The sequence below is a fragment of the Bombina bombina genome, chromosome 2 (genome assembly GCF_027579735.1).
Source record: "Bombina bombina isolate aBomBom1 chromosome 2, aBomBom1.pri, whole genome shotgun sequence".
NCBI lineage: Eukaryota > Metazoa > Chordata > Amphibia > Anura > Bombinatoridae > Bombina > Bombina bombina.
Genome location: NC_069500.1, coordinates 198,377,649 through 198,393,142, shown reverse-complemented (window position 1 = coordinate 198,393,142; position 15,494 = coordinate 198,377,649).

The following is a 15,494-nucleotide window of genomic DNA, read 5'->3' as shown; positions in this document are numbered from 1 at the left end:
GGAAGTAACCTTACCATGGGTCCCAAACCGCACGTCTTTGTAATTCTCTGTCTGGGAAATTATATATCTTTCCAATCTATCTATTTATCTATCAAATCTATCTAACTATCAATCGCATCTATCAAATGTATATTGCATCTATTGATCTATGCAATTCGTATCTATCAAATGTATATTGCATCTATTGATCTATGGAATTCGTATCTATCAAATGTATATTGCATCTTTTGATCTCTGTAATTTGTATCTATCAAATGTATATTGCATCTTTTGATCCATGTAATTCGTATCTATCCAATGTATTGTATATTGCATCTTTTGATCTATGTTATTCGTATCTATCAAATGTATATTGCATCTTTTGATCCATGTAATTCGTATCTATCAAATGTATATTGCATCTTTTGATCTGCCTTGCTGCTCCTTTCAGGCAGGCCAGCTCTTTGCATACAGACCCACAGACTCTGTAACAGATCTCTCTTGCAGGGAGAGGTGCAGCCAGAATGCAGGGTCAGAAACTCTGCAACTGGCATACTTGATTGTGCAAAAGGAAGTAACCTTACCATGGGTCTCAGTCCGCATGTCTTATTGTTATACTCTGTCATTGAAATGATATATCTATCAAATCTATCTATTTATCTATCTAATCTATCTAACTATCAATCGTATCTATCAAATATATATTGCATCTATTGATTTCTGTAATTCATATCTATCAAATGTATATTGCATCTTTTGATCTATGTAATTCGTATCTATCAAATGTAGATTGCATCTTTTGATCTATGTAATTCTTATCTATCAAATGTATATTGCATCTTTTGATCTGTGTTGCTGCTCCTTTAAGGCAGGCCAGCTCTTTGCATACAGGCCCACAGACTCTGTAACAGATCTCTCTTGCAGGGAGAGGTGCAGCCAGAATGCAGGGTCAGAACCTCTGCAACTGGTATACTTGATTGTGCAAAAGGAAGTAACCTTACCATGGGTCGCACACTGCATGTCTTATTGTTATACTCTGTCATTGAAATTATATATCTATCAAATCTATCTATTTATCTATCTAATCTATCTAACTATCAATCGTATCTATCAAATATATATTGCATCTATTGATTTCTCTAATTCGTATCTATCAAATGTATATTGCATCTTTTGATCTATGTAATTCGTATCTATCAAATGTAGATTGCATCTTTTGATCTATGTAATTCTTATCTATCAAATGTATATTGCATCTTTTGATCTGTGTTGCTGCTCCTTTCAGGCAGGCCAGCTCTTTGCATACAGGCCCACAGACTCTGTAACAGATCTCTCTTGCAGGGAGAGGTGCAGCCAGAATGCAGGGTCAGAACCTCTGCAACTGGTATATTTGATTGTGCAAAAGGAAGTAACCTTACCATGGGTCTCAGACCGCATGTCTTATTGTTATACTCTGTCATTGAAATTATATATCTATCAAATCTATCTATTTATCTATCTAATCTATCTACCTATCAATCGTATCTATCAAATATATATTGCATCTATTGATTTCTGTAATTCGTATCTATCAAATGTATATTGCATCTTTTGATCTATGTAATTCTTATCTATCAAATGTATATTGCATCTTTTGATCTGCCTTGCTGCTCCTTTCAGGCAGGCCAGCTCTTTGCATACAGGCCCACAGACTCTGTAACAGATCTCTCTTGCAGGGAGAGGTGCAGCCAGAATGCAGGGTCAGAACCTCTGCAACTGGTATACTTGATTGTGCAAAAGGAAGTAACCTTACCATGGGTCGCAGACCGCATGTCTTACTGTTATACACTGTCATTGAAATTATATATCTATCAAATCTATCTATTTATCTTTCTAATCTATCTATCAATCGTATCTATCAAATATATATTGCATCTATTGATCTCTGTAATTCGTATCTATCAAATGTATATTGCATCTTTTGATCTATGTTATTCATATCTATCAAATGTATATTGCATCTTTTGATCCATGTAATTCGTATCTATCAAAATTATATTGCATCTTTTGATCTATGTAATTCATATCCATCAAATGTATATTGCATCTTTTGATCTGCCTTGCTGCTCCTTTCAGGCAGGCCAGCTCTTTGCATACAGGCCCACAGACTCTGTAACAGATCTCTCTTGCAGGGTGAGGTGCAGCCAGAATGCAGGGTCAGAACCTCTGCAACTGGTATACTCGATTGTGCAAAAGGAAGTAACCTTACCATGGGTTTCAGACCGCACGTCTTTGTAATTCTCTGTCTGGGAAATTATATATCTTTCAAATTAGCTATTTATCTATCAAATCTATCTAACTATCAATTGTATCTATCAAATGTAAATTGCATCTATTGATCTATGCAATTCGTATCTATCAAATGTATATTGCATCTATTGATCTATGTAATTCGTATCTATCAAATGTATATTGCATCTTTTGATCTATGTAATTGGTATCTATCAAATGTATATTGCATCTTTTGATCTATGTAATTGGTATCTATCAAATGTATATTGCATCTATTGATCTATGCAATTCTTATCTATCAAATCTATATTGCATCTATTTATCTATGTAATTCGTATCTATCAAATTTATATTGCATCTATTGATCTATGTAATTCATATCTATCAAATGTATATTGCATCTTTTGATCTATGTAATTGGTATCTATCAAATGTATATTGCATCTATTGATGTAATTCGTATCTATCAAATGTATATTGCATCTTTTGATCCATGTAATTCGTATCTATCAAATGTATATTGCATCTTTTGATCTATGTAATTCGTATCTATCAAATGTAAATTGCATCTTTTGATCTATGTAATTCGTATCTATCAAATGTATATTGTATCTTTTGATCTATGTAATTGGTATCTATCAAATGTATATTGCATCTATTGATCTATGCAATTCTTATCTATCAAATCTATATTGCATCTATTGATCTATGTAATTCGTATCTATCAAATTTATATTGCATCTATTGATCTATGTAATTCATATCTATCAAATTTATATTGCATCTTTTGATCTATGTAATTCGTATCTATCTAATGTATATTGCATCTTTTGATCCATGTAATTCGTATCTATCAAATGTATATTGCATCTTTTGATCTATGTAATTCGTATCTATCAAATGTAAATTGCATCTTTTGATCTATGTAATTTGTATCTATCAAATGTATATTGCATCTTTTGATCTATGTAATTGGTATCTATCAAATGTATATTGCATCTATTGATCTATGCAATTCTTATCTATCAAATCTATATTGCATCTATTGATCTATGTAATTCGTATCTATCAAATTTATATTGCATCTATTGATCTATGTAATTCATATCTATCAAATTTATATTGCATCTTTTGATCTATGTAATTCGTATCTATCTAATGTATATTGCATCTTTTGATCCATGTAATTCGTATCTATCAAATGTATATTGCATCTTTTGATCTATGTAATTCGTATCTATCAAATGTAAATTGCATCTTTTGATCTATGTAATTCGTATCTATCTAATGTATATTGCATCTTTTGATCTATGTAATTGGTATCTATCAAATGTATATTGCATCTATTGATCTATGTAATCTATGTATATATCTATCAAATCTATCGATCTCGTGGTTGTGCAAATGGACTGTTTGCGGTTGTTTGCGGTGCGTTAAACGGGGAGTTTGGCCTGTCACTGTGAAGCGGGCGTAACCCTTACACTACCTGATCGATACAATATCAAACCTGATGTTTTAAAGCATGTTATTCCAAACAATTTAGGAATGTTAGGTGATTTATGCCCTTTATGGCTTAAAACCAGACTCTGCATCAATTATGTAATTTTCCGTGGAAGTATTGCCATGGATCCCCCTCTGGCATGCGAATACAGCGCCAACAAGAGGCCAAGGGATAAATATACTCACAGAGAGATAAAAGAAGATTATTTAATGAACCATGTTAAAAAGCATCAGTAATAAAAGACTATATATAAAAAATGTAAAAAGCACATATAAATAAAATTACAAATACAGGAATATCTTACAGAAGCGGCTCAAAGGGCCAAAGCTGATAATTACAATAAAAACAGAGGTAATAACAGGTGATCAGTGTTAGTGGTACACCAGAATAAGAGTGTATACTGATAAAACAGAATTAGCCTAAGTACAACTGTAGCAAGTGCATCAAGCAAAAAACTAATAAACAATAATAAAAACAATAGTGTTCAAAATTAGTGTTACAAAAATAGTGTTCCAAAAAATAGAAAAATGCACTGCAGTGCAAAAAAAGGGGGGTAGCAAAATAATTGTATAGATACAATCAAATAGTGAGTGAGTGCAAATGGATATAAAAATGCTTGCTACTTAATCCAGTGAGGTTAAGATATAATTAAATAAAATACACAATATGCAATAACATAAAAAATAAAATACACAATATGCAATAACATAAAAAATAAAAAATAAAATATAAAATATAATCCAAAAAAGTGTTCAAAAAGTTGATAAACTAATGTTAGTGAAGAACAAAAATAAGTCAATCAAAACTAAAAAATGGAAAAAATGGGTGATGAAAAGCAAGGTGAAAGTGAGGAAATTGATTCCTTCCAATGTTAGTTACTTTAACAGATCCAAATTCCTGAGTGTGGTTGCTGAAGTAGCTGATTGGATCCTAGCACCTGTCAGCTGCTCCTATGGTATCCTAAAAAGTGTCCCTGTAAAAAAAAGAAATTCACAACATAGTGTATCCAATATGAGAATGAAGTAAAGATTAAAGTAATGCTTACCAATATGTCAACGCGTTTCTGCCCTCAAAAAAGGGCCTTTCTCAAGACTAGCTAGTTTCCTAGCTAGTCTTGAGAAAGGCCCTTTTTTGAGGGCAGAAACGCGTTGACATATTGGTAAGCATTACTTTAATCTTTACTTCATTCTCATATTGGATACACTATGTTGTGAATTTCTTTTTTTTACAGGGACACTTTTTAGGATACCATAGGAGCAGCTGACAGGTGCTAGGATCCAATCAGCTACTTCAGCAACCACACTCAGGAATTTGGATCTGTTAAAGTAACTAACATTGGAAGGAATCCATTTCCTCACTTTCACCTTGCTTTTCATCATCCATTTTTTCCATTTTTTAGTTTTGATTGACTTATTTTTGTTCTTCACTAACATTTGTTGATCAACTTTTTGAACACTTTTTTGGATTATATTTTATTTTTTATTTTTTATGTTATTGCATATTGTGTATTTTATTTTTTATGTTATTGCATATTGTGTATTTTATTTATTTATATCTTAACCTCACTGGATTAAGTAGCTAGCATTTTTATATCCATTTGCACTCACTCACTATTTGATTGTATCTATACAATTATTTTGCTACCCCCCTTTTTTTGCACTGCAGTGCATTTTTCTATTTTTTGGAACACTATTTTTGTAACACTAATTTTGAACACTATTGTTTGTATTATTGTTTATTAGTTTTTTGCTTGATGCACTTGCTACAGTTGTACTTAGGCTAATTCTGTTTTATCAGTATACACTCTTATTCTGGTGTACCACTCACACTGATCACCTGTTATTACCTCTGTTTTTATTGTAATTATCAGCTTTGGCCCTTTGAGCCGCCTCTGTAAGATATTCCTGTATTTGTAATTTTATTTATATGTGCTTTTTACATTCTTTATATATAGTCTTTTATTACTGATGCTTTTTAACATGGTTCATTAAATAATCTTCTTTTATCTCTCTGTGAGTATATTTATCCCTTGGCCTCTTGTTGGCGCTGTATTCACTTCTTACTACTTGTGCATATTTTTTGGAGGTTGGTTAGGATCTCTGTTTGGATACAGCTTGGGGATTACCTTAGCGCTTGTACACACACCCTTTTTCCCCCTCTGGCATGCCACAGTCCAGGTGTTAGTCCCCTTGAAACAACTTTTCCATCACTATTGTGGCCAGAAAGAGTCCCTGTGGGTTTTAAAATTCGCCTGCCCATTGAAGTCAATGGCGGTTCGCCCGGTTCACCCATTCGCGAACAGTAGCGGAAGTTCGAGTCCGCCGTTCGCAAACCGAAATTTTTAGGTTCGCGACATCACTAGTCATGAGCTTGCTTAAAAACTCGTGATTTTGCAAAAGCTTTAGTTCACTTTATTCATTGTCAATAGCAACTTTAGATTAGTTTAAAAAGTACTTTACATACTTGCTTGATGCTTTTTTTACTATACCGCATCAATCCTTTGTCTCGTAGCTCGACAGACCATACCCTCAGTCCATGAAAGAAGGAAGAGAAGTTGGCCAGTAGTATTTCCTATCACCTAGATTATGAGTTTTGCACTAAACAGGGTGTGAAACTAACGCCAAAAAAGTTGCATTATTTCACCCTCCATAGAGCTGCCATTACGAGTTACTGAAAAGCCTCCTTGTGCGTGAGATATGGTGGAGTTAAGCTCCATACCGCACAAAAGCCAAGGGCTGCTTTGACATGCTCGTGCACGCTTTGCCTCATAGACATCAATGGGGAGAGAGTGCTAGAAAAAAACCTGAAGTGCGGAATGAAAAATCTCCGTAATGCAACCCCATTGATGTCTATGGGGAAAAAATAGTTATGTTTAAACCTAACACCCTAACATGAACCCCAAGTCTAAACATCCCTAATCTGCCGTCCTCGACATCGCCACCTAAATAAAGTTATTTACCCCTATTTTGCCGCTCCCAACATCACTGAAAACTGAATAAATGTATTAACCTCTAATCTGCTGCTCCCTGACATCACCGCCACTATAATAAAGTTATTAACCACTATTCTGCCACTCCCCGACATCACCGCCACTATAATAAAGTTATTAACCCCTAAACCTCCGGCCTCCCACATCTCTGCAACTAAATAAACCTATTAACCCCTCAACCGCCGGCCCTTCACAATGCAAAACACTAAATTAAACTATTAACCCCTGAACCTAACACCCCCTAACTTTAAATTAACATTACAATATAACTAAAATCATATTGGCTGTTCAAAACAGCCAATAGGATGAGAGCTACTGAAATCCTATTGGCTGTTTAAATCAGGTTTAGGGGTTAATATGTTTATTTAGTTGCGGAGATGTGTATAAAAAAATTAAACAATTTTTTATACAAACTATTTTTACTTAATAAGCCCTTTTAGAATATGCACATATCGCAACATGTTTTATGGCATTTTAACATAGTAATGTTTTAATTATAGACATGTGTGTTTCTGCCGAATTTAATTTTCGGACGAATTTTGGCCGATTCGGAGATTCTAATGCATCCGAATTTCCGATTTGAAAAATCCCAAATATTCCGAAAATGAATAAATCAGTTTCCGAATTTTCAGATCAATTATTTTCGTTGTTCTAACCTAAACCACAGTTCCCCGACATCGCCGACACTAACTAAATCATTAAATAAAGCTATTAACCCCTAAACCGCCATTCCCAAACATCGCCGACACAAACTAAACCTATTAACCTCTAAACCCCCATTCCCAAACATTGCCGAAACAAACTAAACCTATTAACCCCTAAACTGCCATTCCCCGACATAGCTGACACTAACTAAACCTATTAACCCCTAAACCGCCATTTCCAAACATCGCCGACACTAACTAAACATATTAACCCCTAAACCGCCGTTCCCTAACATCGCTAACACAAACTAAACCTATTGACCCCTAAACCGCCGTTCCCCGACATCGCCGGCACTAACTAAACCTATTAACCCCTAAACCGACATTCCCAAACATCACAGACACTAACTAAACCTATTAACCCCTAAACCGCAGTTCCCAAACATTGCAGACACTAACTCAACCTATTAAACCCTAAACCATCGGCCCCCACATCGTAACAACCTAAATTAAACTATATTAAGCCCTAAACCTAACACCCCCTAACTTTAACATAATTAAATTAGACCTAAATTAAAGTTACAATTATTAACTAACTACCTATTTAAAAATAAATACAAACTTACCTGTGAAATAAAAATAAAACCTAAGCTAGCTACAATATATCTATTTACTAACTACCTAGTTAAAATAAATACAAACTTACATGTGAAATAAAAATAAAACCTAAGCTTACACTAATAAAACCTAACATTACTAAAAATAAAAAACCTAACATTACTAAAAATAAAAAAACCTAAGGTTACTAAAAAATTATAACTACAATTACAACATTATTTTAACAGCCAATAGGATTTAAGCAGCTCTCATTCCCATTGGCTGATTCAAATCAGCCAAATAGGATTTAAGCAGCTCTAATTCCTATTGGTTGATTTATATTCAGCCTATAGGAATGCAAAGGTACCCCCAATATAAAAGGGGTACCTTGCATTGAATCCTCAGTGTGCGGCGGATGAACGCATGAAGAGAACCTTCACACCGGACTGATGGACCTCTGCCTGGACCTCCACCTATACTTCCGCATGAACCTCCGCCTCCATGCATCGACCGCTCCGCCTCCGCAGGGATGAAGAAGATGCCGGTCCCGCAATGGATGAAGATGGAGCCGCCTGGATGAAGATGCTTTGCCGCTGGGATGAAGATCTTTCGCTGGACTTCAGCAACTGTGAGTACCGATTTTGGGGTTAGTGTTAGTTTTTTGGGGTGTTTTTTTTAGGGTGTTTTTTTTTTTAGGTTAGGGCTGGGCAGAAAAAAGAGCTGAATGCCCTTTCATACAAATGCCCTTTTCAGAGCAATGATAGATTCGATTTTTTTAGTTAGGTTTTTTCATTTTGTGGGTTGGGGGCGTTGTAATGTTAGGAGGTGTTTGTTGTAATGTTTTAGAAAAAGAGCTGTTTAACTTTAGGGCAATGCCCTACAAAAGGCCCTTTTAAGGGCTATTGGTAGTTTATTATAGATTAGGTTTTTTTTTAATTCTGGGGTGTTTTTTTTTAAAATAGGGTTGTTAGAATAGGAATAATTTTTATTGTTTTGAATAATTTCGTTTGTTATTTTTGTAATGGTAATTTTTTTTATTTTTTGTAAATTTTAGTGTTTATTATTTTTTGTAATTGTAGTTATACATTTTTAGTAATCTTAGGTGTTTTTATTTTTAGAAATGTTAGGTTTTTTATTTTTAGTAATGTTAGGTTTTATGAGTGTAAGCTTAGGTTTTATTTTTATTTCACAGGTTTGTATTTATTTTTAAATATGTAGTTAGTTAATAATTGTAACTTTAATTTAGGTCTATTTTAGCTATGTCAAAGTTAGGGGGTGTTTGGTTTAGGGGTTAATGTAGTTTAATTTAGGTTGTTGCAATGTGGGGGGCAGCGGTTTATGGGTTAATAGGTTTAGTTAGTGTTGGCGATGTTTGGGAACGGCGGTTTAGGGGTTAATAGGTTTAGTTAGTGTTGGCAATGTTTGGGAAAGGCAGTTTAGGGGTTAATAGGTTTATTTAGTTTCGGCGATGTAGGGAAACTGCGATTTAGGGGTTAATAGGTTTAGTTGTGGGTGGCGGCAGCGGTTTTAGATAATTGGCAATCACCGGCATTCGGATCCTTTCGTTTTTTTCGGATTCATTCTTTATTAATATGCATTAGTCTATTCTAAACTTCAGAACAGAATAATGTATATCAATAAACAATGGATCAGAAAAAACTAATGGATCCAAAAAAACGATTAAAGGGACACTGAACCCAAATTTTTTCTTTCGTGATTCAGATAGAGTATGAAATTTTAAGCAAGTTTCTAATTTACTCCTATTATCAATTTTTCTTGGTTCTCTTGCTATTTTTATTTGAAAAAGATGGCATCTAAGCTTTTTTGGTTCAGACCTATGGACAGCACTTTTTTATTGGTGGATGAATTTATCCACCAATCAGAAAGAACAACCCAGGTTGTTCACCAAAAAAATAAACTTATATTCTTGCATTTCAAATAAAGATACCAAGAGAATGAAGAAAATTTGATAATAGGAGTAAATTAGAAAATTGCTTAAAATTTCATGCTCTATCTGAATCACGAAAGAAAAAAATTTGGGTTCCGTGTCCCTTTAACTTAACTAATTTGCCGAAACTAATTTTTTTTTTAAAAAAAACTTCACTAAACTAATTTGCTGAAACAAAAATGTTTATTTAACTAATCAAAACGAAATGAAACTAATTTTTTAGCAGCGCACATGACTAGTTTTAAATAAATACATTAAAATCTGTAATATTTTTTAAAGGTTTTATGTCCCTTTAAGTTTCCACATTAAAGATACAATAAAGTCAAAATTAAACGTTTATGATTCAGATAGAGCATGACAGTTTAAACAACTTTCCAATGTATCTGTATTATGTATTTGAATCCATTGGCCTCTATTTATGAAAGGTCTGTCGGACCTGATCCGACAGTGCGGATCAGGTCCGCAAGACCTCGCTAAATGCGGAGAGCAGTACGCTCTCCGTATTCAGCATTGCACCAGCAGCTCACAAGAGCTGCTGGTGCAACGCCACCCCCTGCTGACTCGCCAGCAGGGAGGTGTCAATCAACCCAATCATATTCGATCGGGTTGAATTGCGGCGATTCCTGTCCGCCTGCTCAGAGCAGGCGGACAGGGTTATGGAGCAGCGGTCTTTAGACCGCTGCTTCATAACTGGTGTTTCTGGCGAGTCTGAAGACTCACCATTCGGAGCTTGACAGATAGGCCCCTTAGTATCCTCTGTTACAAATCATACCTAGGTAGGCACAGAAGTAGCACTACTGGAAACTGCTTTTTGTATTTCAGCCAATACAGCACCTTACAACAGTGGGGTACGGTATAGGACTGCCATCTTCCCAACACCAGATCAAGAGCATATACCAGCCTCCAAAATTCTTGAATAAAATCGGAACTTTATTATATTGGAAACGAGTCCACACTAGGGGGTTGAACTACCAAGCAGCGGATGCTGCTATCTACCCCCATCATAAGACCACTGCTCCTTAACTTGTCCACCAACTCTGAGGTGGCGGACAGCAGTCAACCCGATTGGATACGATCAGGTTTATTGACACCACCTGCTAGCGGCTGATTGGCCGGAAATATGCAGGGGGCGGCTAGAAATGCTTGTGCAATGATAAATGAAGACAGCGTATGCTGTCCGCATTTATCGATGTGCGGCGGACATGATCCGCTACAGAGGATCATGTCCGCCCGCACATTGATAAAACTACCCCTAGGACCCTATTATTCTTTGGACCCCTTTGAAATTTTAAAAAGGTCCCTCCGTATTTAATAATTCTGGAGGGTGGTATATTCTCTTGATATGGTGTTGGATGGTAGATACTTGCCTCTTGTTTTTAGCTAGCTCACAGTGGTTACTGCTCTTTCAACAAAGGATACCAAGAAATTAACAAAAAATTATAACAGAATTAAACTGGAAATTGTTTAACATTACATGCTCTATTCATGAAATAAATATTTTGGGTTTCATGTGTCTTTAACAAAGGATTTTAAGAGAACAAAGTAACAAAAGAAATAAACTGGAAAGTTTTTTGTTTTTAACTGGGCTCTCAATCTGAAACATGAAGAAATAGTTTTGATTTTCTGCCCTTTAAAATTAATTTTCAATATATAAGGATACAATATTAAAGGGACACATTCTAAAATTGAAACTAAAAAATGATTTCTCATATACTGCAATAAAAAGTTAATGGTAAAATGATTACTTAACAAACAAAAGTGGCTTTCTTGTGCTACTCTTAATTACTTAAAATAACATTCTGGCTTAAAAATAAAAGGCTCGATTTCACTGGAGTATTATTGGCAATTACTCCATCTCCATCTAGCCATAGGTGCTGCCATGTTGAAATTTAGTTTTCACTTTATTCCAGTATTAATGTATTTGCATATGTGCAGCAGCTCTCCTTCAGATACTTGCAGTAAAACATAGGTTCCAAAATGGTGGCGCCCATAATTAAAGGGAGGCACATAAAAAGTATTTGATGTCTGATGTCCATTGAATGATAAGAGCAGCTAAGGACTCCCCCAAGACAAATAAACAGCACTGGTTTAGACAAGTTACATTACACTTCCAATACACAGGGAATGTGCAATTTCTTAATATATATTAAAGCAAATGTATGGGGATTATTTATAATGAATTTTGTTAAAATAGAACTGTTGGGATCAGCAGTAATGCACTGCTGGGAGATAGCTGGTGAATTTTATTTCCTTTATTTTAGTGCATAGTGATAGGTGGCTCCCTCTAAAGTGTCTCAAACAGTGTACATCAAAATATTTGGAATTCAAATATATATATATATATATATATATATATATATATATGACTTATAAAAGAGAACTAGCTGAAAACTTGTTATTGGTGATCTATTGAGCTTGCCAAATGGTTAAACAGGAAGTGAGCTTTCAAAATGTCATCACTTTCTAGGGGACAGACAAACAGCACTATTTAGATTAATCAAAAGCCAGATGCTATTAAAGAGACATAAAACACTTTTTCTACAGACTTGCTATAAATAAACATAATATGCAAGCAGGAACATTTCTGGAATGCACTAAAGGGGCAGTAAAGTCACATTTATACTTTAATTATTCAGACAGAGCATGCCAATTTATAACAGCTTTTCCAATTTACTTATATTATCTAATTTACTTCATTCTCATGAGGTCCTTGGTTGAAAGGCATACCTAGGTAGGCTCAAGCAGCAGCAATGCACTACTAGCTGCTGACTGATGACTGCACACATATATGCCTCTTGTCATCAGCTCACTAAGGTCTGATATTCAAAACCTCACCAACATGGAGAGAAATCACACAAAATCTTTGGGATTTTTATTAGACCTTGTATTGTAATGTAGGAGTCTCTGTTTCACATAAAGAACACTGCATAGCAACATAAACATGTCTCAAGATAAAATTTGTGCTTCTAAATTTTTTTTAAGGGCCTCGCCATACCGACAAGACTTTGTAGAATATCAGATGTGCTAAGCTAATTCCCAGTAATGCATTACTCCTCATTCAACAAACGTTACGAAAAGAATAAAACAAAGTAAATGTGAAAGTTATATAAAATTGTATGCTCTATCTGATTCATCTAGTTTCCTGTAACTGCCTTTCAGCAGCCAAACTCCGCCCACCAGAGGAGCCAATTTGGGCTTGTTACTGGAATACACATTGGGCAAGATTACAAGTCGCGCGGCAAATCTGTTTTTCACAGTTGCGTTATGTTTTCTTCGCATCTTGAGGTCCGCAGGTATTACAAGTTGCAAAATAACTTATTTTGCATGTGCGTTAACCTGCGTAATCCAAAAAGCCAAATCGCGTGCGCATTCATGTATTCCCCCATAGAAGTCAATGGAGAAGACAAATAGAAAAAAACTAAAACACTAAAATCCTCATCTGTTGACATATTCTCCACATGAAAATGCGAATATTTCATATTGCGGAAATGTTTTCTTAACGGAATATGTTCTATTTATTTATAAATATATATTTCTCTATATATGTGATGATTTTTGGACTTATATATCTATTTATAGCGAGATATGTATATAAATATTTATATGTCTAGATATCTCGAGATCTATATGTCAAATATCTCTTTGAAAATCCCTCTGAGATATTGTTTAGTGTGTATAAGATTGTAATGTAAACTATTTTCAGTATCTCCATAGTTAACCATATCTCTGTACATATACACTGTGTGCAGAATTATTAGGCAAATTAGTATTTTGACCACATCATCCTCTTTATGCATGTTGTCTTACTCCAAGCTGTATAGGCTCGAAAGCCTACTACCAATTAAGCATATTAGGTGATGTGCATCTCTGTAATGAGAAGGGGTGTGGTCTAATGACATCAACACCCTATATCAGGTGTGCATAATATTAAGCAATTTCCTTTCCTTTGGCAAAATGGGTCAAAAGAAGGACTTGACAGGCTCAGAAAAGTCAAAAATAGTGAGATATCTTGCAGAGGGATGCAGCACTCTTAAAATTGCAAAGCTTCTGAAGCGTGATCATCAAACAATCAAGCGTTTCATTCAAAATAGTCAACAGGGTCGCAAGAAGCATGTGGAAAAACCAAGGCGCAAAATAACTGCCCATGAACTGAGAAAAGTCAAGCGTGCAGCTGCCAAGATGCCACTTGCCACCAGTTTGGCCATATTTCAGAGCTGCAACATCACTGGAGTGCCCAAAAGCACAAGGTGTGCAATACTCAGAGACATGGCCAAGGTAAGAAAGGCTGAAAGACGACCACCACTGAACAAGACACACAAGCTGAAACGTCAAGACTGGGCCAAGAAATATCTCAAGACTGATTTTTCTAAGGTTTTATGGACTGATGAAATGAGAGTGAGTCTTGATGGGCCAGATGGATGGGCCCGTGGCTGGATTGGTAAAGGGCAGAGAGCTCCAGTCCGACTCAGACGCCAGCAAGGTGGAGGTGGAGTACTGGTTTGGGCTGGTATCATCAAAGATGAGCTTGTGGGGCCTTTTCGGGTTGAGGATGGAGTCAAGCTCAACTCCTAGTCCTACTGCCAGTTTCTGGAAGACACCTTCTTCAAGCAGTGGTACAGGAAGAAGTCTGCATCCTTCAAGAAAAACATGATTTTCATGCAGGACAATGCTCCATCACACGCGTCCAAGTACTCCACAGCGTGGCTGGCAAGAAAGGGTATAAAAGAAGAAAATCTAATGGCATGGCCTCCTTGTTCACCTGATCTGAACCCCATTGAGAACCTGTGGTCCATCATCAAATGTGAGATTTACAAGGAGGGAAAACAGTACACCTCTCTGAACAGTGTCTGGGAGGCTGTGGTTGCTGCTGCACGCAATGTTGATGGTGAACAGATCAAAACACTGACAGAATCCATGGATGGCAGGCTTTTGAGTGTCCTTGCAAAGAAAGGTGGCTATATTGGTCACTGATTTGTTTTTGTTTTGTTTTTGAATGTCAGAAATGTATATTTGTGAATGTTGAGATGTTATATTGGTTTCACTGGTAAAAATAAATAATTGAAATGGGTATATATTTGTTTTTTGTTAAGTTGCCTAATAATTATGCACAGTAATAGTCACCTGCACACACAGATATCCCCCTAAAATAGCTATAACTAAAAACAAACTAAAAACTACTTCCAAAAATATTCAGCTTTGATATTAATGAGTTTTTTGGGTTCATTGAGAACATGGTTGTTGTTCAATAATAAAATTAATCCTCAAAAATACAACTTGCCTAATAATTCTGCACTCCCTGTAAATCCATGTTTCTCTATGTACAGGTATGTGAATGTTTGTCAATGTCAAATCCCTTTGCCTGCTTCTTTTTTATAAAACCCTAGATTTCGTATCTTTGAGCCCTTATAACTTTTGTGTGCAATATTTTTCTAAATAATTTTTATTAGACAGTGTTAATATGAGTGTAACTGTACTTTATAATGTATTTTGGAAGTGTTTTTTTAAATTTTCTGTTGCAGAAAACTGTTAACTACAGCTCTTCAAGCACGGAAAGGATTGTTGCGT